Source organism: Notamacropus eugenii, chromosome 4, assembly GCF_028372415.1.
Source record: "Notamacropus eugenii isolate mMacEug1 chromosome 4, mMacEug1.pri_v2, whole genome shotgun sequence".
NCBI classification, from domain to species: Eukaryota; Metazoa; Chordata; class Mammalia; order Diprotodontia; family Macropodidae; genus Notamacropus; species Notamacropus eugenii.
In genome coordinates, this window is record NC_092875.1 from 419,454,795 (window position 1) to 419,482,376 (window position 27,582).

At 37.8% G+C, this 27,582-nt stretch overlaps 1 protein-coding gene across 1 annotated transcript in view; it reads left to right on the top strand.

The window, feature by feature from the left end:
• The window catches only part of TTC33 (tetratricopeptide repeat domain 33), a 40,885-nt gene that overhangs the window by 3,093 nt on the left and 10,210 nt on the right, over positions 1 to 27,582 (top strand). The gene's annotated exons all lie outside the window — the stretch shown is intronic.

A 27,582-nucleotide genomic window follows, 5' to 3' on the forward strand; every position in this document is an offset into this window, starting at 1 on the left:
TGCTCTGCTACCATTTATGGTTTCATCTAAAAAGGCAGCTTATACTAGATGAAGCACATCAGACTTACTTCTCCTGGAATGCTTGATGACTTATGGCAGTAACAACTTTGAATCAGTACTAGGCAAATTTGGCATACTCTATAGTAGTTTTGGGAGTATATAATCTCATTATAACCTTTCTTCTTGTCCAAGGTATCCCCAAGTGGGAGATTCAGTTATAATATTCCTCTGAGAGTTCTAATCTACTCTATGAAATTTCTGATTTGGCAGTTAAAAAATAAAAACTTTAGTAGAGTAGGGAATTAAATTCTCCATTTTCTTTAGGTCAGGGATAGGCAACTTTCAGACAGTGGTACAGTGGAGTGGCATCTGAGATAGTTTTTAGTGGCCCACTATCACTGCACTATGAGTGCCTTTTTTCTTTTTCTCCTTCCTTTCTTCTTTTACTCTTCTTTTATTCTCCTTTCTGATTTCTTTTATTTTGTCCTGCTGATTCTGGCCAGTAGTAGTCCCACTATGACCATTATTTGGCCTCACGAATGACTGTGGGTCTAAATGTCCTAATATGTAAAAAGATTAGATTGTACTAAGTATATCTAGGCTTCCTTGCTCCCACGTAGTTTGTCCTAAAGAGGTTGCTGTCCCTCTCTATAAGAAATCCTTTGTATTTCATTGAAGATTTCATCCTAGAATAGACCTGTTAGTGTGTAGATGGTGGCTAATGAGCATGAGATACTAATTACATCTTCATTCACAGGTTCTTTGAGAAACTTCTAAATTTGAACTGGGAAACCCAATAGCCTAATAGCAACATTTCCAGATGGCTGTTAGGGCATAGCTAGATTATTATCTAATGATTGAAATATTTTTACTTTCTGTAACTAGAGGATGCAGGGTAAAGAGCAGTAACAGAAGTGTGTGTGTGTGTGTGTGTGTGTGTGTGTGTGTGTGTGTGTATGCATGCATGCATGTATGCATATGCATAAACACATACTTACAGGTCTCTACACACTTAAGGGGAAGCTAAGTGGCACAGTAGATAGAGTGCTGGGCCTGGATAGGAAGACTCATCTCCCTGAGTTCAAATCTGGCCTCAGATGCTAGCTGTGTGACCCTGGGCAAATCACCTAGCTTTGTTTCCTTCAGCTTCCTCATCTCTAAAATGAGATGCAGAAAGAAATGTAAAACCACTCTAGTGTCTTTGCCAAGAAAATCCCAAATGGAGTCATGAAGGGTCAGACACCACTAAAGCAACTGATCACATACAATCTTGCTACCAGAGTAGCCAGCAGGACTTCAGTTTTAATTTTAATTATCTTAGCCAAAATTCTGAGTTTTAAGTAAACTTTAGTAAATGATCCCTGTTCTAAGAGTTTATACTATTCACTTTTGTTAGTGATCTCTACACTATTGCTTTATTTTGTGGGAAAAAAAAGCAAGGAGGGAGTTTCTGTCCATGGTACAGCTAATGGGGAGAGTTAGATTACAAGATGTAGCATCACATACTTATAATCACTGCTGCTACAGGCTTAGCCTGGTGGATTTATTGTGCTTGGGAGTTTTGAGAGCTCAGCCAATCAAGTCTGGTATCAGGTGGGAGGAGGAGGCCACCAGGGTGTCAAAGGAATGATGAATTGGCCCACATTGGAAGTTGAGCAGATCAGAACTCCTGTGCTAGTCAGTAGTAGTATTGAGCTCATGAGTAACCACTGTGCTTCAACCTGGGAGACCTAGGCTTAAGAAGAAAAAGATATAAATATATCTTTTTTATATTTTCTAAGACTGCTATTTTTGTGCTTTGTTAATGTTTATCCGGTACAAAATATACAACACTTCATAATTTTTGTTTTACCGTTTTAGAACTTTTTCTCTTTTTCCAATGCATTTTTTTTAAATTAAAGACTAGAAGGAGGTAGAAAAGGAATTATGATAGTGGAAAGAAGGTAAAATATGAACTGGAAGTTTTATATTTGAGGCAAGTTTTTAAGAATTGCAACTTCCCTTCCTCCATTGTAAGCTGTAATCAGCACTTCCTTCCACATGACCAATCTCATGTCTCTTTGGGGGAGGGCACGGGGTGCATGCCCCTCTTCATTCCTAGCCCTAACTCTCTTAGACCTCTGCGGTTTCATTTGTTTCAAATAAACTAAAGGGTGGAGTATATGAAATTCTTGCCATCTTCAGTCTTCCTCATTATTTCCAGTAACCCTTTCCTTAGTGTTTTTGTAATTTCTGCTACCAGTGGGAGAACTGAAGAGTATTTATTTGTTCCCTCTTGCACCTGTAATTGCAACCTCTGTGTTTAGTCTGGTAATTCCTGTTATCTTCAATCTGTTGTCAGAGTTATCTGGATAGGAGTGCCATATATCTCAAATCTCTTTAATATGGTGAATCGTAGAATCAGAATGTCAGAACTGGGAGGGAACTTAAAGATTAGATGGTAGAATATTCTTCCTCTTTTGTCCCATTTTATAAAAAAAGGCACAGAGGTGTGAACTGACTTGCACAGGATAATATAATTAGTTGATAATGGAACTAAATCTAGTAGCCTAGTCTCCCAATTTCCGTTCTAGTTCTGCAACTCTAGCTGCAGCGGTGCTGGTGAGTATAGCTGTGGGATGTGTGGAAGTGGGGAGCAAGAATATTAGTGTGTAAGTTTAGGTGGTGTTGAATCAATCGGTTTCTAAGTTATTGCACCTACTGTGTCTGTAAGGAATACAAAAGAGGTGTAAGTCATAGTCCCTACTGGAAATGAGTTTATAATGTAGCAAATATGTACATAGGATACAATTATAAAACACGGTAGTATATAATGAAGTGTAGATGGTGAAAACCAAACACTCTGGGGACATCCTGATTGAAGCAGTAAGTGGTGGCTCTAGGCTTTGCAGCTATAATGAGAGAGAGCCATGTTATACATAGAAGAGAAGTTTTATGGTTAGAATTTGGAAGGGATATGTGAATGCTGGCTACCCTGAGAGCAGCTGCCAGCTGGTAGATGTGTTCTGTGCTGTGTTTTATGATGTCCTTGGGACAACCTATCCTCCCATGATCCACTCTATTTATTCTATCAAAGAAATGCATAAGATAATGAGAATGCAGAGGGGGTAATAATGGAAGGAGTAGGGTAAGAGCATGAGTTGATGAGCCAAAGAAGATCCTGAATAACAGGGAGTGAAGAGAGGAGGAAAATAAAATCAAGTCTATCTTTGTTCTCTTTAATGGGCTGTGAAGATTATGCTGGTTTTTTGGGCATAATTCTGCCTTTCATTGCATTTTTACTACTCCCTTTAATGTTACAGCCACCTTTTAACTCCTTACCGTCAACATGATGTTATGTTTAGGAGATCTACTAGTAAGTCTTTGATGAAAGAGGATTGGTTTACCCTTATGACTGGCTCACTGCTATTGTGGCTATTAGAAACTAATCTAATTCACATCCTTGCACATTCATGATGCTTGGCATCTATTGAAAAGAGAGAGATAGGATCAGTACTACTAGTTTCATTGGTATAGAGAATTCCCTGGATGAAGAAACACCCTCTTCCATTGTGGGTTGGTGCTTTCTCTTTAACTTATTGTCCTAGAGAGTTTCTCAGAGCACAGACAACTTTAGCACAGAGAACCCAGAATCACAGTCTGTGTACGTCAGAGATAAGACTTGAGGTTTTTGATGTCTTCCTGGTTCACGTTTCTAGCCATGACACCTAGTTGCCTTTCCCGAAAACAAAATTTCTTTTAAAAAAACAGCCTTTGATAGACTGAGAAAACTGTAACATTCCTGCATTAATCATTTGTAGAATATAGTGTTAGATGCATCATAGATATTAAGGAATTTTTGGGTTTTTTGTCCCTGTTTTAATTTTTGATTTAGGAGGCAATCTTTTGTAAAATTCTAATATAAACAGAAAACAAATTCTTTTAGTTTAAATGTTTGTTAGTTTAGTTTCGTTTTAGTTCTTCTAGTTCTTTTAGTTTAAATGTTATTAAAAGAAGAATAAACAGAAATTCCTGTGTTAATATGTTATAGATTGTGAATTAACAATCTTAATACAAAAACAGTCCTCTTCTAGGACTTTACAAAGTTGGCTGTTATGTCTTGAAAACAAAAAAGGTTAACTGTAAATTTCCACATTTATGAAATCACTTTCTAAGCATCCACAAAACAAAACTTCAGGAATTGTAAGTGCCATTTAATAACTTACTATTATTGTTCTTTCTCTAAACTACACAAGAGGGAAAGGTAAATTAATCATTTTTATGATATCCCCCCAAATTTCCTGTGTGTAGTTGTCAGAAAATGCAGCCATATAGATAAACAAGATGTGTACTACCTGCCCACATAGTCCCCACATATTATTAATTTAATGAAAAATGAGTCAGATCTCGTTTGACGTCAAATGCAGAAAATAACCAGATGTTTAGCTGATTTTTTTTCAGCTATTTGTTTTGACATAATGTATACATGGTTTCATAGAATAACTAAACATTAATTAGAGGCTAGTAGAATAAGCTAGTTTGGCTGCTGTTAGACAAACAAAAGTTTACATAATTGCCTGCAAGTAGATGACGAATGTAATCATCAAAGCAGGAAAGAAATACTTACCTTGGTACAAAGTTATATACTTTGCGAGAATGATAGTCAGTTAAGAAAATAAATTTTTAGGTTAAGAGGCAAATACTCTATGTTACTTAAGCCACATTATGAACTAGATTCTGAAGGAAAAGCAAGAGAAGTTACATTCTTTAAGATATTTGTCAAACTGGATAAAGCATTAGATGACATGAGAAACAAGATTTTTCCTGACGTCACAAATTAGTGAATCTTATAGAAATAGAAAAGAATGGAAACGCATTAGTACTTGTCTTAACATTTGTATATTTATAGATATATTAGTTTTAGTTTCAGAGGTAGATCATTAAACAAAAAAATGTATCTGAAAACATACAAATATTAAGAAAAATAAAAAATGTGACTCCATCTTTCTCTTTCTATAAAGTTACGCCTCTTGTATACACACTCACTATGTAACTTTGGGTAAATATCTCAACCTTTAAGTGCTCTAAGCTAAGGTAATAAATGACAAAGAAGGGACTAACCTGTATTGGTAGATGGAATTCCCTTATGTGACAGTTCCCACTTTACCTGTGGAGTAATAAGGATTGAACCTTCGCCACACTCTAAGATTGCTCTAGAGTAGAGAGTTTGTGATCTGGAACAGAGAGGTTGGTTAATTGTTGTGCGGATATGGATGTATATGTAGGTAGCCAACATGGACCAGTTTCTGCCTTGGGCTCATGGAAAAAAGACATCTTAGAGGAAAAGGAAATCATCTTATATATCCTTGAATTCCAGCATTCCAAATAAAAACAAAACTTTTTTAAATTTTATAATTTAAAAAAAAATTTTAGTTACTGGTATGATAGCCATGTTGCTTTCCATAATTTTTCATTGAAAGAGTACAGTATTTGAGTTTTGTTATGGGTAAAATAGAGACTTTTGTGGGTTTTTTTGTGAACCTGACCACCATTTATAGTATTGCTTTCATGGGAAAGTTATTTCCAAGTTTCAAATGATGTCATTTATTCTAAAAATTGCTTGTAAAATTTGTTTTCATGTTATGGACCAACTTATTATTTTCATATTAATTAGTAACAATAAATTCATATAAAATTATGTATCAGCAGGAGTTTCTACTTTCATTAGTATATTTGTAATTGTGGAGAAGAAGATAACATCAAGGAGATAATCCACATTAGCATATTTCTCCTTGTGAAAGGAGTAACAATGTTAGAAATTACCATTACCTCTAAATTAGATTATGCTGAAATGAAACATTTCTTAGCATAAAACGTGAGAAACCTGTTTACTGAAAAACTTAGCATGTCTGAAATTCAGTAGACTAGGCAGGGTGTTGCCTTTACATCCTTTTGAACATTTAGTGCAGAATTATCACAAAAATCAATGTTATAATGAACAGCAAATTAAAATAATTTGAAAATAACTAGTTTAATAAATAGTTTTTCCCTACATGCACGTACTATTCCCCTCACACCAGGAAAAAGAATATGGTTTAATTACCTTACTGTGACAAGTCTGTGATTCAAATATTAGTTAATTTGTTACAACAAATGGTAAGAAAAACACATATAATCTCTCTACTTTATATTTACAACCTACCTTGTCAGGTTGTACAAAAAGCACTTTGTAAACTGTAAAGTGCCATAAAAATCTGAGTTGTTTTCATCTAGATTATTCTATTATAGTAGTACAGGCCTACATAATTTGCAGCCCTCAGACTACTCACAGCATGCCAAAGGATTTCAGGAGGTCTGGGAAAAATGTAGAGGAAAACATCCTTTGTATGGAAAGGAAATGTAGATTGCAAATTGTGTAGGCCTACAATAGTAGGAAGTTAGTGCTTTTAGAGTTTACACAGCACTCTCATATGGGTTTGGCACTTACTCTTTTTTTTTTTTTAATTAATATTTTAATTTATTTATTTATTTCACTTTTAACATTCATTTTCACAGAATTTTTGGGCTCTGAATTTTCTCCCCCCTTGTCCCCTCCCCCCACCCCAAAACACCAAGCATTCCAATTGCCCCCATCACCACTCCGCTCTTTCTTCCATTATTCCTCTCTGCCCTTGTCTCCATCCTCTCCTCTGTCCTATTGCGCCAAATAACTTTCTATACCCCTTTACTTGTATTTCTTATTTCCTAGTGGCAAGAACAGTACTCGACAGTTATTCCTAAAACTTTGAGTTTCAACTTTTTTTCCTCCCTCCCTCCCCACCCCCTCCCTTTGGAAGGCAAGCAATTCAATATAGGCCAAATCTGTGTAGTTTTGCAAATGACTTCCATAACAGTCGTGTTGTATAAGACTAACTATATTTCCCTTCATCCTATCCTGCCTCCAATTACTTCTATTCTCTCTTTTGATCCTGTCCCTTCCCGTGAGTGTCAACCTCAAATTGCACCCTCCTCCCCATGCCCTCCCTTCCATTGTCCCCCCAACCCTGCTTATCCCCTTCTCCCCCACTTTCCTGTATTGTAAGATAGGTTTTCATACCAAAATGAGTGTGCATTTTATTCCTTCCTTTAGTGGAATGTGATGAGAGTAAACTTCATGTTTTTCTCTCACCTCCCCTCTTTTTCCCCAAACTAAAAAAGTCTTTTGCTTGTCTCTTTTATGAGAGATAATTTGCTCCATTCCATTTCTCCCTTTCTCCTCCCATATATTTCTCTCTCACTGCTTGATTTCATTTTTTTTTTAAGATATGATCCCATCCTATTCAATTCACTCTGTGCACTCTGTCTCTATGTGTATGTGCGTGTGCATGTGTGTGTGTGTAATCCCACCCAGTACCCAGATACTGAATAGTTTCATGAGTTACTAATATTGTCTTTCCATGTAGGGATGTAAACAGTTCAACTTTTATAAGTCCCTTATGACTTCTCTTTGCTGTTTACCTTTTCATGCTTCTCTTCATTCTTGTGTTTGAAAGTCAAATTTTCTTTTTAGCTCTGGTCTTTTCATCAAGAATGCTTGAAAGTCCTCTATTTCATTGAAAGACCAATTTTTCCCCTGAAGTATTATACTCAGTTTTGCTGGGTAGGTGATTCTTGGTTTTAGTCCTAGTTCCTTTGACTTCTGGAATATCCTATTCCATGCCCTTCGATCCCTTAATGTAGAGGCTGCTAGATCTTGTGTTATCCTGATTGTATTTCCACAATACTTGAATTGTTTCTTTCTAGCTGCTTGCAATATTTTCTCCTTGACCTGGGAATTCTGTAATTTGGCCACAATATTCCTAGGAGTTTCTCTTTTTGGATCTTTTTCAGGTGGTGATCGGTGGATTCTTTCAATATTTATTTTGCCCTCTGGTTCTAGAATCTCAGGGCAGTTTTCCTTGATAATTTCATGAAAGATGATGTCTAGGCTCTTTTTTTGATCATGGCTTTCAGGTAGGCCCATAATTTTTAAATTGTCTCTCCTGGATCTATTTTCCAGGTCAGTTGTTTTTCCAATGAGATATTTCACATTCTCTTCCATTTTTGGTTTTGTTTTGTGATTTCTTGGTTTCTCATAAAGTCATTAGCCTCCATCTGTTCCATTCTAATTTTGAAAGAACTATTTTCTTCAGTGAGCTTTTGGACCTCCTTTTCCATTTGGCTAATTCTGCTTTTGAAAGCATTCTTCTCCTCATTGGCTTCTTGAGCCTCCTTTGCCAGTTGAGTTAGCCTATTTTTCAGGGTGTTATTTTCTTCAGCATTTTTTTGGGTCTCCTTTAGCAGGAAGCTGATCTGCTGTTCATACTTTGCTTTCAAGTCTTTTATTGCTCTTCCCAGTTTTTCCTCCACCTCTCTAACATAATTTTCAAAATTTTCTGAGCTCTTTTTGAGCTTTTCCCAGGTGTGATCCCATTGAGTGAGCTGGGATGCAGACACTTCCGTGTCTTTCCCTGATGGTGAGCACCGCTCTTCCTCATCAGAAAGGAGGGGAGGAGAAACCTGCTTACCAAGAAAGTAACCCTCTATAGTCTTGGTTTTTTTCCGTTTTCTGGGCATTTTCCCAGCCAGCGACTTGACCTCTGAATATTCTCCTCACACCCACCTCACCTCCAGATCCTCCCAGTCAGCGCTTGGGGTCTGAGACTCAAATGCTGCTTCCCAGCCTCAGGGCTTTGGACGGGGGTGGGGCTGCTATTCAGTGTGAGATTATGTTTAGGTGCTCAGGTGGGGGCAGGGCCGTCTCACGAGCTCAGTTCCCTCAGGGGCTTTATGCAGGGACCTTCAACAATGGATCCAGGCTCCTGCCTGCTTGGGGAGCCCCGGTCTGCTCCCACCTCCGCTGGTGCCTCCCAAGGGGGCCTGAGTCATGGGGGCTCCCCACTCCCCTCTCGACTCGCCGAAGAGAGCCTCTCACCGACCCTTGTCACCTGTGGGTGGAGGGACCCACGCGGCTGCTGGAGATTCTGTCCCTGAAGCCTGCTCGGATCTGCTCCCCGCTCAGATCTGCTCCTGTTGGCACCGGGCGGTCTCGACAGGGCTGTGCTCAGCTTCCAGTCCGTGGCACGAAGAACCTTTTGCGAGAGGTTTTCAGGCTCTCTGGAACAGAAATCTTGTCCGCTCCGCTGTTATGTGGCTTCTCCTGCTCCTGAATTTATTGGCAGCTCTTTTCTACAGATATTTCATGGGCTGTGGGTTCGGAGCTAGCATATTTGTGTGTTTCTACTCTGCCATCTTGGCTCCGCCGGCACTTACTCTTAAACTGGACAGTAGAGTACTCCAAGGATACCAGTGTGTTCCTGTCCCAACCCTATCTCCAGTGTCAGCAGACCTTTCTGTTTCTCTATGCCAAGTTAGCCTGATAAAGAATTCATTTGAACATTTTCTGGATTTCCCTATTAGGTGCATTTTTTAGGCATATTAGAAAAGTTTTTGTGGAAGGGAGCCTGACTGCATTGCTTCCTACTTCTCCATCATCCAGGGCCCTTGTATGTTAAAGAGGGTATCCTGAACACTGAAAAGTCTAAGGAACCAATGTAGTTAATTTATTGTGGTGGAATTTCAGACTTGACAGGGTAGGGAGACCTACAAAGCATCTCTTAAATCATACCACAGATAGTTGCCTATGCATAAGGCTCAATTCCAGTTTCAATATGTTGTTACCTTTTTGTGTATTTTATATGTTCTGCATTAAAATAAAATTTGACATTCTATAGTAACTTTCTAGTATAATATCCACATAACTATTTCCTTATTGTGCAGATTATTATAGACCTTCATAAAAACGTAGTTAGTAGGATCTCTTGATACTTTAAAAAAATGACAAGAGAAGTAGAGACGTCATGAGTACCTAAAATCAAAATGAAGAATTTTGAAGGTGTGACTGATTTTTGAAAGAAAATTGCCAGAAGCAATAGGATTTGCTAATTGATTTAAAAATTTTTTTAATTTAAATTTTTCTTGTACTTAAAGGTGATTTAAAAAAAACATTCTTTTTCACATTCTCTAAAACTAATTTGATCTAAAATTTTCATGTAAGCCTAATTATCTAAATTACACATTTTAGTTTAATATTTTATTTAATAACTAGTTAAATTGGTGCAACTTTTTTCCCTACATGCATTCACTATTACCCCCTCACCAAGAAAAAAGAATATGGTTTACTTATAGGAGAATAAACAACTTTTTAGAAAAAGTAAAATTTCAAATTTATTTAATCTTGTAGGTCATTTAATTTTATTTAAGTGCCAGTTTTTAAAACTACCTCTGAATAGTTTCAAGATTTACTTTTAAAAATGATACGTTGTATTGTTTTTCCTTTGCAAAAAAGGGATCAAGAAATCTTTGGCTCAGTTTTTAAAACCACAGTTGTCATATCTGTCTGAATATAGTACATATTTTGCTCCCCAGTCAGAATTCTATAAATTCATGCTTTGCAAACATTTGTTAAACATATATTATTACTCTGCCAGGTTCTGGGGATACAAAGATGAAAAGTGACAGGGTTCTTGTTTTTATGGGGATTACAATCTTGTTTGATATTTTGGTGGTCTACTGATAAATATTAAAGACTGGGGATAGGGAATTGGCCAGAAAACAGGCTGATTCAGGCACAGGATAGAAGGAAAGGGCCCCTCAATGGCACATTTATTTACCTTGCCACTTTCATGGTTAGTATATGTTCTTTTGAAAACTGCCATAGGACATGAAAGAGATAAGACAAAGTGAGAAATAGGATTCTTTATCTTAAAAATGAACATCAAATACTTGTAAGGCAGATACTGATAGAAAAATAACCAGAAGGATGAAGATGAAAATAGGAGCAGAATCAGCAGCCCGATCAGTTGAATCCAGAATGAAAGGATCCCAGGAGTTTGGGCTTACATTAGGCATGTATAAGGCTGCTTAAAAAGAAAACAAAACAAAAATCTACAGTAAAGGCTAATGGAGGCCGGATATCTGGAAGGAATGACTGAGTAGTGTTTAAGGAGAAGCCTGAAGAATGCTTTCAAGCCCAATGCTTTCCCAATGGGGGAAAGTAGAATATGACTTGCATGTACTTAATGATCTGTGTATAGACATAGCAGGTAGGCTTGGATCATTTGTCTGTGTTAAATCTGTTCCCCATGCCTTCTAGCTGAAGCCATGTGTGCTCACTAAAGTACTTAGACACATGTAGGTTTTCTTTAAGGTGCATTGGAACCTCAGAAGGCCATAGCAGTGGGGAAGGAGTCAGGAGCTAACAGTTGGGGGCAATTAGCTGTGTTTCAGAAATTGCCATACAGATATGATAAAGTGCATAGGAGAAGCTGAACATTGGCATGAAAGAGCGTTCCTACTATCAGAGTAGGAAGAGGGGTGGGAGTTGGAGGGAATCAGAGAAATAAATCAGTCATGGCATTTGAGCTGAGCCTTAAAGAAGGAACAGAATTAAAATGTATAAAACTTTAATGACGTATTATGTTCTTAGTGGAAAAACAGTTAAGTACTTCTTGTTCTTTCTAGAAGTAACAGAACTAGTACAACTGATTTCTCTCCCTCCCTCTCTCTTGCTGCAGGATCCTGTACCTGACACCTCTGCTATTGGTGCTGCAAAGTAAGGGAAGAGATCTCTCGCATTTCCTTTCAGTGAGATCTCATTTTAGAGGTGTGACCTATGTTCTGGAATAGCCTATATTTTGACCAATGTTGTAATTCAGTTTTTTTCATAATTTTCACTCCAAAGTCTTTGTTATTTTAGTTTATTTTGAATTCATTTGAGTTACAAAATGTGTGAAATTTATACTCTTTATTTCACAGTGTGTTAAAACTGTTGGAGACCTAAGAGATCATCTAGGCTAATTTCCTTATTTTATAGAGGAAGAGGAAACTAAGATGGTTTGGTCTTTTTCAGACAGCTATTTTCTATTTGAGGGACAAAACAGTTCATAATCTAGATACCTTGTTTAATTTTGAAGAAAAATTTTTATATCTAATTGATTATTTAATTTAGAATTTTAATTCACTACTTTGGAAAGGAGATGAGTTTTTGCTAAAACAAGATTTTTTTCCATAGAAAAATGCATTTGGCTGATTCTTTTCAGATCCATCAAAAAGTACTTTCATATCTCCAAAATAGCCCCTGCATAATTAAAAAATTAACCAAAACAACTTCTAAATATTGCTGCAATGTTGTACAAAAGAAATCCATCTGTAAGAGTCAGAATTTAAAAATGAGTCGGTAAAAGGCCATTTACCATAAAATTTTCATTAATAAGTTCAGCAAACAATGGAATAAAAAATAAAGCATGAACTCCTAAGAAAAATGTTGCCAACAAACTTGGAAACAGCTAAGTAAGACTATTTGAAATCTGAAAATATTTAGTAGAAGGAGATGGAATGCAGGACCTTCATAATCTTTACTCTTTTCCTATAAATCTAATTGGATGATAGTTTTCAATTTTGTTTTCATAATTTGGAATTTGTAACTAATTGAAAAAGGTATATATATATATATATATATATATATATATATATATATATATATACACACACACACACACACACACACACACACACACACACACATATAGTGAACTGGGAGGGAAGTCCTCTTGCTTAGCTTTCCTTGGCAATATTAGAATCATCAGTTGGCACCTTTTTACCTTGTAGCTATTCTGAATGGGAAGCAGGGATCATAATGTTCCTTTCCCCCACTTGACTTCCATAAGAACAGTTGAAATGAAACAGCAGCTTTTTACTTAAAAACAAAATGGGACCTTTTCAGTTCAAAGCTAACCTGTCCCTAAGAAGGGATAGCATCCTTTGGTGTGGCAAGACAGCTTGAACTGAAAGTGTGATTGTATATTCAAACCTCAGGCAAACTCCCACCTACTTAGGAGCAAGTGAGAAGCACTGAGGGATGGATGACTTCTGCTATGCCCTTCATCTCTTCTTTTCTCTAGTGGCTAGTTAGATAAAAATACTCTGTAGCAGAGGAATACTCAGGCTCACTATTCTCTAGCAACCTTTTTTAAAATTATTTTTTTCAATCAGTAAAAGTCTACCTTTTCTTCTTCCCACTTCCCCTCCCCACTTGAGAAAGAAAGAAAAACACAACCTTTTACAAACATGTATAGTCAAGCAAAACAAATTCTCACATTGGCTATGCCCAAAAACAAGAACAAAATTGCCTCCATCTGTACTCTGAATTTTGTCACCTCTCCATTAGGAGATGACTTTCATTATGAGTCCCCTGGAATTATAGTTGATTATTTCATTGACCAGAATTTCTGTCTTTCAAAGCTGTTTTACAATATTGTTGTCATTGTCATTGCATAAACTATTCTCCTGCTTCTGTTCTGCTCACCTCACTCTATATCAGTTCATACAAATTTTGTGAGATTTTTCTGAAACTATCTCCTTCATCATTTCTTATAACACACTAATATTACATCACATTGATGTAATATTTGATATACCACATTGATATAGCATACCTTGCTCAGCTATTCCCTCATTGGTGGGCATCCCCTCAGTTTACAGTTCTTTGTCATTACAGTAACAGCTGCTGTAAATATTTTTGCATATCTTATGTTAGAATTTTTTTCTTAGGATTAATGTCTCCCTTAATCTATCTTGCTTCTTATTTCCTCTTCTTGTTTCTCTTCCTCCTCCTTCTTTCCCTCTTGAGTGGAAATGTATTTTTGAACTTAACAGAAATATGTGTTGTGTAATTTTTCCCCCCGGACCAGTTCATATGAGAATGAGGATCCAATATCAATTACTCCCATATCTCCTTTCTCCTTCCTCCTTCTTTGCTTAGACTTGTACTTGTGCATTCTGATTATGTAGGTAATTTCTTCATTGTTCTTTTCCTTCTTTCCTAACCTCCTTACCCTTTGCCCCCATTCATTTTTCTTCCCTTCCCTTTTTGTTCTTCTTATAAGATCATCAAAACATAAAAGAACTAATTCCAAACTCTTTATCTAATTTATCTAATTTAGACTCCCTCAGTTACCCTTAATGATGACAGGGGGATACATGTTTCAGTTTATCCTTTTTTAATTCCTTATGATGTTTCTCTTGACTACTGTGTTTGTACTTCAAAGTTTCTATGCAGCTCTGGTCTTTTCATCACGATGCTTGAAAATCCTGTATTCATTAAAAATAAATTGTTTTTGCCTGTAGGATTATACTCAGTTTTTCTTGTGACTCCTTAGAACTTGAATTTCTTTCTTTCTAGCTGCTGGTAGTATTTTTAAAAATTTAACCTAGAACCTCTTGATTCTGGTTGTTCTTGGAAATTTTCATCTTGGGGTTTCTTTCAGGCTGTAACCAATGGGATTGGGGGCAGCTAGGTGGTGCAGTGGATAGAGCACCAGTGCAGGAGTCAGGAGGACCTGAGTTCATATCTCACCTCAGACACTTGACACTCATTAGCTGTGTGACCTTGGGCAAGTCAGTTAACCCTAACTGCCTCATCCTGGGTCATCTCCAGTCATCCTGATAATATCTGGTCACTGGATTCAGGTGGCTCTGGAGGAGAAGTGAGGCTGGTGACCTGAACAGCCCTCCCTCACTCAAAACAAAGTCAGGTGCAAGTCATGTCATTATTTCTCTAATGGCATGGTGTTCTTCAGCAACGAAGGACGAACACACACACACATGCACACACACACGCACACACACGGTCAACCAGTGAGATTATTTCTGTGTCCCTGATACCACACTAGCATTTTATTATGCGTCTTGTTTTTAGTTAGTTTGCTTATTTTTTCAGCCTACTTCCTGACTTCAGGCTTTATGTGGGATTGAACTTTGCACATTTCTAGAGGGGATATTAAGGCTGGAACTGCTCTTTCTTTCTTGGGTTATTAAATATGTTATTCTAGGGTTTCAGGCACAGTCCAGGCTGAGGACCTGCAAACTCTCTCAGGGCTCCCAGAGTGGTCTGATCTAGGGCTGCTCTCCTGATCTGAGCTCTTCAAATGTCTGACCAGTAGTTTCTGTGGGTCTGTCTGTGCCACAGGCCTGAGGACTTATTCCTAGTTACTGTTCCAATAGATTGCTGCTAGAGTCAGCTGCTATCAGCCAGCTAGAAAGCTGTGCCAGTTCAGAGCAGCAGAAGTGCAAGCTCCCCTTTGGTTTGGATTTCTTGTCATGATTATTGTTCTACAGCAGGGTGGGCTTGAGGCTGGAACTGAGACCCTGCTCTGTTCCTGGGGTCAGAACCACATACTTTGCTTTGGAAGTGAGAAGCTTGCATGCTTCAGAACTTGCTCCTTGCTTGTATATGCAGCTGAAGATCCATGACCATTCCTTACCCTCCCTTCTTTAGCCTGTCCTGGATGTGTGACCTAGAACTGGGTAGCGAGCATCAGAGTACCCACCTCTTACCTATTCCTACACCCTAAATGGCTTTCGCTCTTTTGTGCTGGATTGGGATCTCTTCTTGCCTGGTCCATAGGTTCTCCTTGCCCTGAAATACTCTGTGCAGCCATTCCTGGCTATACCTTGTGCCCTGACCTCTTCATCTATCTCCCAAAGCCAACATGGACTGCAAAAAGAACTCATTGTGGTTTTTTTTGTTTTTTTTTTTAAATTTCCTGATCAGGACTTAGTGTGGTACATTTTCTAAGGAGAAATGTTGGGTAGAGCCTAACTGTACTTCTTTCTGCTGTCCTGACATCTTGACTATACTTCTCTTGGGGGTGGGCAGGGTAAGAAGGGAATAAGTCTTTACATAGTATTTACCAGGCTCTGTGCTAGGTGCTTTGCTGATATGATGTCATTGATCCCTCTGGCAGATAGGTTAAATGTACCAGATCTGTACTTTCTTCCAGTAGGTAGAGGAGCCACACATAGGAGCTCTCTTTTATTCTCTGCCACTGTGTTATTCCTTTAAAGGAATGCTGGACTTTCAAGTTTCAACTAGGAGACCCAGGCCTGAATACTGGCCCTGACACTTAAAAACTCTGTGGTCTTAAGACAGTTATATACTCTTGAGTTTCAGTGTCATTATCTATTAAATGGGTATAATTATGTATGTAATACTGGAAGTTGATTGCGAAAAACACATTTACCCTAAAATATTATCTGAAATAAGTAATTTAATCATTCTTTTAAATCTTTGCAATTGTTGCCTAGATACTGATGGTATTAGTTAACCTAAAGAAGGTTTTACCTGCTTACTTATACTTAAATTATCCCTTTCGTTCAGGTTGTAGAATTTCAGTTTCATAATAGTGTTACAAATTGTTTGGCTTGGGTCACATATGCCTGGTCCTTCATATGCCTGTCTGACTAAAATGTTTTGGTCCCCTTTGCTGAATCATCCATTCATTCCATACTATTTGGTTCTCAAGGTTCTGTTCTAAGTTGAATTTCCCTTTATTTTACCCAATTCATACGTATAGAACATCATCTTTTTCTCTAAAATGACTTTTTCACCAAACTTCCTTATTTCTGTAATGGGTACTAGTAGGTTCACAAACCTCAGAGTCATCCCTTTTCTTTGATCTACACAAGTAATATAAAAATCCACAGTATCTAACATCCATTCTTTCCTCTCCAGTCATGTCACTTCCCTCACTCTAACAATGTTTACTTGAATTATTATAAAAACCTCTTAATTGGTCTTCTTGTTTCCTTGGTCCATGCTCCATTTTTGTTGTTGTTGTCCAGTCATGTCCGACTTTGTGACTCCATAGACCATAGCATGCCAGACCCTTCCATTCACTGTATCCCAGAGACTACTCATGCTCATGTTTAACGCTCCCATGACACTATCCTTCTCATTCTTTGATGTCCCCTTTTCCTCTTGCCTTCAGTATTTCCCAATATCAGGATCTTTTCCAGTGAGTCCTATCTTCTCATTATGTGGCCAAAGTATCTAAGCTTCAGCTTCAGTATTTGTTCTTCCAGTAAGTAATCTGAATTAATTTCCTGAAGTATTGACTGACTTGATCTCCTTGATGTCCAAGGGACTCTCAAAAGCCTCTTCCAGCACCATGGTTTGAAAGCGTTGATTCTACATTGACTACATTGCTACTGGAAAAACTATAGCTTTGACTGTATGAACTTTTGTTGGCAAAGCAACGTCTCTGCTTTTTAGCGTGCTTTCCAGATTTTGCCATAGAAATTTCCAAGGAGCATCTTTTAATTTCTTGGCTGAAGTCACCTCTTATAGTGATCTTTTAGCCCAAGAATATAAAATCTGAAACTGCTTCCATTTCTTCTCCCTTTATTTGCCAGGAAGCAATGGGGCCAGTTAGCAAGATCTTATTTTTTTATGTTAAGCTTCAAGCCAGCTTTTACATTCTCTTCTTTCACCCTCATCAAGAGGCTTATTAATTCTTCTTATAGAGCACAGTTTCTTCTTTGATGCAGGCATGTCGTTCTGGCTGCCAATGTCTTTCATGTCTCACAATCAATACTAAAGCTTTTCAAAGGGTCCTTGAGAGTGTTCTTGTATTGCCTCATCTGACCTCTTTGAGCACTTGCCTTGTGCAAGTTCTCCATAAAATAGTCTTTCAGGTAAACGTGCATTTGGCCTTTGAGCTTTGTGGCCAGCCCATCTAAGCTGCACTCTCTGCAGTACATTTTCAATGCTTGATAGTTCAGCTCAAGAAGAGGACCTTAATGTCTGCTACCTTATCTTGCCCAGTAATCTTCAGAGTCTTCCTAATACAATTTGAAATGGAAGTGGTTCAGTTTTCTGGCATGGTGCTGGTAGACTGCTCAGGTTTCACAGGCATACAACAATGAAGCCAGAACAACAGCTCTGTAGACCTTCAGTTTGTTATGCAGCCTATTACCTCTTCTCTCCTTCACTTAATTTTGGAGTTTCCCCAAACACTGAGCTGGTTCTGGCACTGTGTGTATCAACTTCATCATCTATGTGGACATCCCAGAAAAGTGTATTGCCAAGGTAAGTGAACTTATCTACAGCGTTCAAAATTTCTCCATTTGCTGTAACCAGTGGTTCCACATGTGGATGGTGATGTGGAGGCTGGTGGAGAACCTCTGTTTCTTGGTGTTAATTGTCAGGCCAAAATTAGCACAGTGGCAGAGAGATCCATATTCTGCTGCATCTCAGCCTCATACACTGCATTGAGTGTACAAATATCTGTGAACAAAAAATCATGCACCAATTCTACCTCCACTTTAGCCTTGGCTTGTAGCCTTTTCAAGTTAAATAGTTTACTGTCAGTGTGGTAGCTGACCTTGGTGATCACATCAAGGTGATAATACATAGCCTTGTCATACTCCTTTTCCAGTCTTAAATCAATCAGGTGTTCCATGAATGTTTCTAACTATTGCTTCTTGGCCTTGATACAGGCTCTTCAGGAGAAAAATAAGATGATCTGATACTCCTATCTCTTTGAGGACTTGCCACATTTTGTTGTGAGTCACACAAAGTCTTTAGTATAATCAGTGAAGGAGAAGTAAAGGTTTTTCTGGAATTCTCTTGCTTTTTCCATAATCTAGCTAATGTTGGCAGTTTGGTCTCTAGTTTCTCTAATTCTTTGAAAACCTGCCTCCTGGTAATTCTCAGTTCATATATTGCTAAAGCCAAGTTTGTAGAATCTTAAGCATAACCTTGCTGATGATGTTTGAAATGAGTACAGCGGTTCAATAATTTGAACATTCCCTAGTATTGCCCTCCTTTAGGACTGGAATGTAAACTGATCTTTTCCAATCCAGTGGCCACTGTTGAGTTCTCCAAATTTGCTAGCACATTGAGTATACCGCTTAAACAATATTATCTTTTAGGATTTTAAATAGTTTTGTTGGAATTCTGTCATCTTTACTAAGCCTTATTGTTAGCAGTGCTTTTTAAGGTCCACTTGACTTTGTTTTCCAGGTTGTCTGACTCTAGATCAGCAAGCACACCATTGTGGTTACTGATGATGTTAAGATCTTTCTTGTATAATTCTGTAATTCTTACTATTTCTTCTTAATCTCTTCTACTTCTGTTTAGTTCCTATGATTTTTGTCTTTTATCATGCCCATTTTTACATGAAATATTTGGTTGATATGTCTCATTTTCCTGAGGAGATCTCTTTTCTTTCCCATTCTGTTGTTTTCTTCCATTTCTTTGTATTGCTCCTTTAAGAAAGCCTTCCATCTCCTTGCTTTTTTCTGGAATTCTGCATTCAGTTGGGTACATCTTTCTTTTTCTCCTTTCCTTTTGCTCTCCTTTTTTCATCAGCTATATACAAAGCCTTATCAGACAGCCTTTTTGCTTTTTTACTCTTTTTTTTTTTAGGACATTTTTTGTTACTGCCTCCTACACAGAATTGCAGCACAGTTCTTTAGGCATTCTGTCTACCAGATCTGATCCCTAAACTCTATTCATCACTTCTACTTCATGTTTTTAAGAGATGTTATTTAGACCATATCGATATGGTTTGATGGTTTTTCCTACTTTCTTCAATTTAAGTCTGAATTTTGCAATAAGAAACTCATGATGGGAGCCATGATTAGCTCCAGGTCTTGTATTAACTGACCGTATAGAACTTCTGCACTTTTGGTTGCAAAGTATATAATCAGTCTGATTTTGATATTGGCCATCTGGTGATGTCCATGTATAGAGTTGTCTTTTGGGTTGTTGAAAAAGAGAGTTTGCTATGACTAGTGAGTTATCTTGCCAAAACTGTTAGTCTCTGCCCTGCTTCATTTTGTTCTCCAAGGCTAAATTTGCCTGTTTTTCCAATTGTCTTTTGATTTCCTACTTTAGCATTCTAATTCCCTATGATGAGTGTGACATCTTTTTTTTTTTTTGATGTTTCTAAAAGATGTTGTAAGTCTTCATAGAACTGATCAGATTTGCCCTCTTCAGCATCAGTGTTTTTATCACTGGGATGTTGAACAGTTCACCTTGGATTCAGACAGATTTCGTCCTGTGGTTTTTGTGATTATACCCCAGAACTGCTTTTTTCACCTTTTCACCACGTCAATAATTGACTTGGAGGACTATTCCATTGCTTCTAAGGGATTCTGCTTCATAGTAGTGTATGTAATGATCTCCTGAATTAAATTCACCCATTCCCATCTATTTGAGTTCACTGATACTCGAAATGTCGATATTTAATCTTTCCAGTTCCTATTTTCCCACATCTAGCTCACCTTGGTTCCCAGCTCCTCCATGTAATTGCCAAAATAATCTTCAGGCAAATCTAAATATGTATCTATTACCAGTAAGATAAAATACACACTCAAGATCCTGATGTTCATGGTCTTCCATTAGCTCAAGCCTACATCTCCAGTCTTATGTCACATTACTCCCCTTTATACACACTGCATTCCATTCAAACCAGCCTGCTGTTTCCAGAAATCATTATTTTATCCTGCCGCTCTGTCTTTTCATAAGCAATCCCTTATGGTTGGAATCTGTCATTTCCATATCAAAATTTTTCTCTTCCTTAAAAGTTTTTTTAGGGGCTACCTCCTCTGTTAATTCCTGGAATTACTCAGTTATTAATGCTTACCCCTTCTTCAGATTACTTAGTGTTTGCTTACAGTTCTACATGTCACAGCCTTTGAAATATAAGCTGCTTATATTTCAAGGAAGGAACTACTTGGTTTTTTAGTCCTTGTTTCCTCAGTGCCTGTTTTGTATGTGGTCAATGCCTAATAATTTTTTGAGTATTAATTTTAAACCCCAAACACACAGATACACACTTATAAGATCAAATTCCTTACCAATATAGGCCCTGAAACCATTGACAGTATGTCTTCCTTCCCTCAGAAGTCGTCAACAAACATTTATTAAATATTTACTACACAGCAGGCACTGTGGTAAGCATTGAGGTTATAAAGAAAACAAAAGCATCTTTCCTGCCCTCAAGGAGCTTACACTCTAATTGGGGAGAAAACATGTAAACAACTAGGGACTTAAAAAAAAATCTATATATATATGTAAAACATATATATGTAATATATATCTTATTAAAAAATAAGATATGGATATATATGTTAAATGAATGAAAGACAATCTGAATGGGAAGGCATTATCAACAGGAGTGGGTGTTGGAGTGGGGAAGACTAGGAAGTGCATTTTGGAGTAGCTGGGATTTGAGTTGAGTTTTGAAGGAAATAAGGAAAACTAGGAAGGGTGAAAGGGAAGAAATTTTCAGGCATTATGAACAGTCATTATAAAGGTATGGAAATGGGAGTTTGAGTGTTCTGGTTGAGGAACTGCTGGATTGTAGAGTGTGAATATCTTCTGTAGGGAGTGTAGGGAATTAATTAGGGAGGATAAAAGGACTGTCTTACTGCAGTGAGGGCTGGATAACGTGAATTCGTAATGTTTTCTGCCAGTACAGTTGTGAGACTTCCTAGTTGTATTTAGTTGTTTGTGAGTAGGGGTGAAGGGAACAGATGGGAGTAATCCAGAACTGAGATTTGGCAAGAGAAGAATGGTAGTAAGACAGGGGTGGAGGGCAGAGGATTCAATAGCAGATGACTTTGTAGAGGTCTAATGGCAAACTATTGGGCAGAGTTTGGAGAGACAGAAGAAACTGAAGTCACATCAGGGATAAACACTTGAAAAAGTATAGAGGGGTAGAAGTGTTAAAGTTTTAATGAAGGCAAAGAATTTCTTAAGTTCGATATTTCCTAAGGCTCTGTTCTAAGCCTGCTTTTCTCCCTTCTCAATCTTTCCTTTAAGAAAAATTCATGTACTCCTATGTTTTAAACTCATCTCTATATTGATGGTCCATCCCTGATCTCTTTGCCCATCTCTGTATCCACATGTCATATCTTAATGGCTCCTCTAACTCAATATGAGAGACAGTGTAGTAACATGGAAAAGGCACTGGGTTTGTAGTCAGAAGACCTTGCTTGGAATCTTAACTTGGCTTTGTTACCCTGGGGATCTTTTTTGCAAAATAGAGTTTATTTTCTTTCCCCCAAAACATGCCTTTTATTCTTCATTATTTTTGAATATTTCTGCATTTAGAAATGCATATCTCTTGCATTTAGTCTTCTTTCTGTTGCCATCATCCTGCTACAGGGCCTCATTATCACCTTTCTGGACTATTTGTAGTAGCATCCTAACAGCTCTTCTCCTTCCTGTTTGCTCTCCTTCACAGTGCTGCTAGATCATCTTTCCTTGTGATAGGTTGTGTTACTCCTCCACTTGAAACCAGTCAGTGTTTACTGAGTAAAATTAAAACTTTTTAGCTTGTCATTCAAGGTTCTGCTTTTCTGGTCTTATCTCTTATTTCTTCCAGATACTCTAAACTCCAGCCAAGCTGATTACCCATATATGTCTTTGTTTATATTCTTCCCTTTGCCTGAAATTCCCTTGACTTTCACTCCCTGCCCCATTCCACCTATTTCCATACCTGTTTGATTCAAGTTCAACTGTCCCAAAGCAGAACTCATTATCTTCTCCCGCCCCCCATTACAGAACCCACCCCACTTCTGAATTTTCCTATTTCTGCTAAAGACACAATTGTTCTTCTTGTCTCCTGTGTTTGTAACTGTGGCGTTATCCTGGACTTTTCACACCTCACATAACCAGTCAGTTACCAAATCTTGTCATATTTACAACCACAACATATCTTGCATCTGGTCTCTTCTCTTTATATATCCACCATCTTAGTTGGGACCCTCATTAAGATTAATTGATTTCCTTGCCTCAAATCTACCCCACCACCCCCACCCATTCATTCTTTCTACAGCTGTCAAAATGACTTAAATTCAGGTCTGACCCTGTCATTTTCCTTCTTAATAACCTTCAGTGACCTCATAGCCTTTGAGATCAAATATAAACTCTGCAGTTTAGCTTCTAAATCCCTTTACAACCAGACTCAGACCTCTTTTTCCAGTCTTCATGCCATGTTATTCCTTTCTGTAGATGCTGTGATCTAGCCATACTGGCCTTTTCTCTTGTTCACACTTGCCAGTCATTTCATCCTCAGACATTTAAATTAGTCCCCCCCCCCCCCCCCCCCCCAGCATACACTCCTTCCTCATTTCTACCTTACAAAATATAGGATCCTTTTCTTCCTTTGAGACATAGCTCAAACCCCATTATTTTCATGAAATCCTTTCCCGATTGTTTCAGCTCCTAGTACCTTTCCTGCTAGATGGTATTCACTGAACTGGACCAGTGATTTCATTAGTTTAGGTAATTTCCAGGTGAAGAAACTCCCTCTACTAATGCAAACTGGTACCTGCTCTTTAATGTAAAGCCTTAGAGAGTTGTCCAAGACACTGAGAAGATTTGTTCAGGGTCACACAGCTAGAGGTGGCATTTGACCTCAGCTCCTTGCCAGTGAAAGTCCGTATAATCAAAGCTATGAGTGCCACAGAACCAACACTTTCGAAATGTGGTGCTGGAGAAGACTTTTGAAAGTCTCTTGGACAGCAAAGAGATCAAATCAATACTTAAAGAAATGAATTCAGACTACTTATTAGAAGGACAAATACTGAAGCTGAAGCTTGCATACTTTGGCCATATAATGAGGAGACAGGACTAGTTGGAAAAGGCCCTGATATTGGGAAAGATTGAAGGCAGAATGAGAAGGGGACATCATAGGTAGTGTCATGGAAGCATGTACTTGTACAGATGTTGGGAGATAATGGAGTGTCGAAGGTCTGGTGTGTTGTCTACGGAGTCACAAAACCAGATAAAACTGAATGAGCAGCAGAAGGTCTTCCTGGCTTCGTTTGAGGCTGCCTCTAGCCCCCGTGCCGTGCAGCCTTCCCCAGCTATTTTATATGTATTTATTATGTGCATGCTTTTATGTGTACTTGTAAGCTCTCTCAGATTAGGGATTCTTTTCATACTTTATGTTTTTATTCCCTCCCCCTAGAACAGTATCTGGCATATAGTAAGTGCCTAATAAATATTCGTTCATTAATTCATTCCTTTCTATCTTTTAAGTACCCTACTAAAATGTCATCTCTTGTAGAAAGCCTTCTTTGACCTCTCCCATCCTCCAAGGCTAGTAATCACATGAGATTTCACTTGTCTACTTTATTAGGTATGTAAGATGTATAATTTTTCACTCTAGTGATTTATTGCAAAGGCACAATGGAATAGTCAGAGAGCTGTTTGGAGAAGTGAAAGCCTTTCTACAATTCCTACTTGTGATACTTCACAAGTGCTGTGCGACTATGGAGATTTGCTCTTTGTTATTTCTAGCTTTTTTTTTTAAGTTGGCAGACTGTTAAATTTTCTGTCTTGTGTGGTATGTGTGTGTGATTATTTTGGTCATGGTTTAAAAACCAGTTGACAGTGGATCTTCATGATATGAACTAACGATGTCCTGCTTCATAGAGTTTAGAACCAGTAGTTTAAAAGGTTTTTTTCTTGTATATTTAAAAGCTTTTTTTTTTTTTTTTTTGGAGATAATATTGGATGAAGCAAAGGGACAAGTAGAGATTCTTTAGAATGATAAGAGCTGAAAGCAAGTAATTAGATTCTTTTTTCCTCTACAGGAATAAAACTAAAATCTTAAAGTGACTTTTGATAGAAGTATAGTAGAGAATTAAATAGCCTTCTGTGTTACCCATGTTTTTGTGAATAATTTTATTGTACTTAAATGAGTATTGTGTTTTGAAATTGTGTTTAACCAGTAGATTGCTTGTGCTAATTGTCCTGCTTCACGTTTGAGAGTAAATTATGCTTCTCGTAGTAGTTTTCAGTGTGTTTTAGCATTTTTCTCCTTGAAAAGGGTAGAAATTACTTAAATGAACATAATAGCGTGATCAGTTTATTTTCTTTTTTTTAAGTCAAATTATTTTTTTACTTTTTTAAAATTGAATTATTTGTTTTTAGTGTTTGACAATCACTTCCATATATTTTAGGTTTCCCCCCCTCCCCTTCATTCCCTCCTTTCTCCCCACTCCCTCCCTGAGACAGCATACAATCTTATATAGGTTCTACACATACATTCTTATTACATGTTGCACAGAAGAATTAAAATGTATGAGAGAAACCATAAAACAAAACGTAATACAAAAGAAAATGATCTGTTTCTATGTGCAATCCAATTCCATAGTTCTTTCTCTGGATGTGGAAGGTGTTTTGCTTCAAGAATCCATTAAAAATTTTTTAAGTCCATGCATTTCAATGAAGTACTAAGTCTACCAGAAAAATTCCTTGCACACTGTGGTTGTTGCTGTGTACAAAGTTCTCCTAGTTCTGCTCCTTTCACTCAGCCTCAATTCATATAAATCCTTCCAGACCTCTCTCTGAAGTCTTCCTGTTCATCATTTCTTACAGCACAATAGTATTCCATTACATTCATATACGACAATTTATTCAGCCATTCCCCAATTGATGAGCATCCCCTTGATTTCCAGTTTTGGCCACCACAAAGGGTGCTGCTATAAATATTTTTGTGCATGTGGGACCTTTCCCATTTCTGTGATCCCTTTGGGATAGAGTCCCAGAAGCGATATTACTGGGGCAAAGGGTATGCACATTTTTGTAGCCCTCTGGGCATAGTTCCAAATGAGCAGTTTATTTTCATTTTATTAATTCACTCACTGGTCTTTTCTTAACTGGGAGAATCAGTGAGAATATCTCCTTCCTTCAGGATGGTGTCATTTATGTATTTTTGAAAGTGATGATATGTTTGTGATAGGATAGTTTTCTTACCAGAGGTAATGTTGATTTGTTTTAGAGTCCCAAATACCCTCTTTGGGCTATTGTATTTCCTTTGGTGACATTTAAAAATGATAAAAGCAGGAAGGAATTACTAACATACTGGATGACAGAATCAAGGTTCATAAAGATCTAGTTATGGGATGGTCCACAACTAATAAGAAGATGAAATAGGTCATTTTTGAAGGTGTTTTTTTCTCAGTATTTGACTTGAGCAAACAGTTACTGCTGGGAATTCTCTCTCTCCTCACCTACATTTCCTGGATTCCCTGGTTTCTTTCTAGTCTTAGCTAAAATCCTTATCTTTGACAAGTAATGTTTCCTGTTTAATTTAATGCTTTGCCTCTCCGCTTGCTTCCCATTTGCTTTGTATTTTTCTTGTTTATACGTAGTAGTTTGTATATAATTTGTTGCATTTTGACCCCCCTGTCAGAATGTGAGTTCCTGCAGGGTAGAGACTGTTCTTGCCTTTCTTTATATCCTTAGTTCTTAGCATAGTGCCTGGAATATAGTATTAATAAATACTTGTTGACTTGACGGTTGGCAGTTCATTTGGAAAAGGTTTCAGTTATCTGTAAGTTTATCATTAGCCAGAAAAGTGATATTGCAGCCAGAAGAGCAAATGAAGTCTTGGCTTGCATTGATAGAAGTATAGTGTCCAGATCAAGGAAGTTAGGTCCTCCTTGTTGAGGTCTGTATTTTACGTGTAATATTAAAAACTTTGTGAACAAGATGGTGAAGGGTCAAGGAAGTGGGGGGGATGTATAATCTGGGGGCGGAGGTAGATTAGAAAGAAGATGCTATTATTTTAAAAATGTATGTTTGAAGAATTGTCATGTAGAAGAAGGATTCTTCTTACCTAGTGTATCTCCCGATGGCAGAACTAAGACCAGTCTTGCCCCAGACACTAATGTGTAACCTTAGAAAAGTCACTTTACCTCTCTCGGTCTCTAAAATGAGGGTGATTTGTCATGGTCAAGTGAAATGTGTGAAGTGCTTTGCATTCTTCAAAGTACCGCATAAATGCTAGCCACGATGATGTGGTTGATTTTATGCATGTTACTCCTAGATCCTCTGCAGTGGCTCCCAGTTGTCTCCAGGACAAAGTACAGAGTTCTCTGTTTGGTATTTACACTCTTTTACAGCCATTCTTTACAGAGTGTTTTCCTGTTACTACCTCTCATTCACCCTACCTTCCTGACAAAGTGGTTTCCTTCTAGTTCCCACCTCCATGCCTTTTACCAGCTGTCTCTCAGTCCTGAAAGGTTCTCTTTTCTTGCCTCAGTTTCTGAGAATCCCTAACTCCCTTCAAGGCTTAGCTCACAAGGTCTAGCTCACTTCGCTAGACCTCAGAGGCCTTTCCTGCTGCTCCAAGTTGTTAGTGTACTCCTCTTCATATTGAACTTACTTTGACTATTTCTTGTATTTCTCTGCATGCTTGTTTTCCCTCAGAAAACTGTAAATTCTTATGGGCAGTAGCTATTTTCATTTTGTCCTTGTATCCCCAGAGCTTGGCACCTAGTATGCACTAAATAAATGTTTGTTAAGTTGAATTGAATCAAATTGAATTTCAGTGCACTAGGAGGAAGAACTTTCAAACAATTTTATCAGACCAAAAATGGAGTGATCAGTCTAGTGAGTTAATTAGTGTCTTGTCTCTGGGTGCATTTCAGCCTTCCTATACCACCTCTGTAAGGAAGGGCCTTTCAAATGGAACTGCTCCTTGAAGTGAGAGGTGGAACCCTTAAATGACCTGTTGGAGCTAGATGATTCCTAGGGAGAGGGCCATTCTAGTTCAAGGATTCTGTGACTCTCTTAGGGAGTGTTGGGACAGGGAGGAGAGTCCTTCCAGGGAGCACCGAGGGATCAGACTTTTTGTTATTCGGCCTTGACCAATTCGGCCTGCTTGGTACAGTTCCAAGAAAATAGTGGATCGCTTAAAAAGTGTTGATTGAAAT